This window comes from Tubulanus polymorphus, chromosome 6, assembly GCF_964204645.1.
Source record: "Tubulanus polymorphus chromosome 6, tnTubPoly1.2, whole genome shotgun sequence".
Classification (NCBI taxonomy): Eukaryota; Metazoa; Nemertea; class Palaeonemertea; order Tubulaniformes; family Tubulanidae; genus Tubulanus; species Tubulanus polymorphus.
In genome coordinates this window covers 10,688,353-10,689,571 of record NC_134030.1, presented here as the reverse complement: position 1 = coordinate 10,689,571, position 1,219 = coordinate 10,688,353, and the positions used below count along the sequence as shown (strand labels likewise).

Below are 1,219 nucleotides of genomic sequence, written 5' to 3'. Positions count from 1 at the left end.
GTGTCGGCGCTCGATTGAATTTGTATAGTTATGTGAAAAATGAATCAAGTTCCCATGAAAATTGGATGGACGCGTGCACTGGGCTCTGATAAGCGATCTCGTTTTAACGATGTTATGTTTGAAATCAATTTCAGCCGCGGAATTAGACGACGACGCGTTGATCGCAGAACTCGAATCCACGTTGGAACTCGTGAAACATTTCCCACAAGCCGTTCTCTATCGATGTATCTGTCACGCGTTGGCGCTCGTTCACTACCGTCTGAGAAATGCGATCGACGCAGCTTTCTACCTAACGGAGAGCATGGCTGTCACCTTCAGGCATCAACTCATCGTCAATACATACATGAAAAGGAGGTACGGTATAGGATCGTACGGCGGAATTGCCGAATTTGCAGATTGCATGGCGTTCCCTATATTATGCGCGAGGTAGCCGCTTAGCTGGAAATGAGGGAAAATTCAGGGAAATTTTTATTCTATAAAAAAGGGAACAGACAAGGAATTTTGTTGACAAAAAGCTAAAAGATTTGGGAAATCTGTTGATATTGCTAGATTGTGCGTAGTTTTTGTCAATGTCATACAAATTTGACTGCGTCAATTGATTGAATTCTCAGAAGATCAAGTCAGGGAAAACCACATTCATGTCGAGGAACAGTCAGGGGAAAAAGCAAGTCAAATAAAAGCGGTCGCCCTGTATGCAGCGCGTTCTCCATATGCTAGTATTCATTGTTTAGTGTATGACATCGTGGCTGCTGAAGTAGCAAGGCTTTCAGCCCCTCAAAAATACAGAAACTTAAGCTTGGTTTTGGTGTGATCTTCTATTTCTGAATAGGGGCAGTAGATATTTTTGTAAGGGGTGGCTGTTTAAATGAAAGGGGTGGCCACCCCTGTAAATCTGTCGTTGAGAACACCATAACAGTTAGTTTCTTTCTTTTTATATTCAGGAAATGCATCAGGGATAACGGTAACCACCAATCAGCTAAACTGCTTCCTAATCTTAAAACTTACCAAACAGATGTGCAATTCTTACAGACAAGAACGTCTTTCGAGAAGTCCATTCAGGTATGGCGGACTCCTTGACCTACTGAGCATCGTGGAAATCGTCTAGAATCATTTATCATTATCATTATTATCTATTTTTCACGGTGCTGACTGTTCTGTTTGTAGAATTTTCCGGAGGATTGGATTGTTTGCCAGCTAACTGTGATAAGCGTAGCGGGAC

The 1,219-nt window shown here is 42.2% G+C and overlaps 1 long non-coding RNA gene across 1 annotated transcript; it reads left to right on the top strand.

Moving 5' to 3' along the window:
• The first annotated feature begins 338 nt into the window (after positions 1-338).
• Positions 339-1,219, top strand: LOC141907920 (uncharacterized). The gene is made up of 3 exons (XR_012619559.1): positions 339-354; positions 942-1,059; positions 1,165-1,219. It is a non-coding gene; the product is annotated as an uncharacterized LOC141907920 (long non-coding RNA).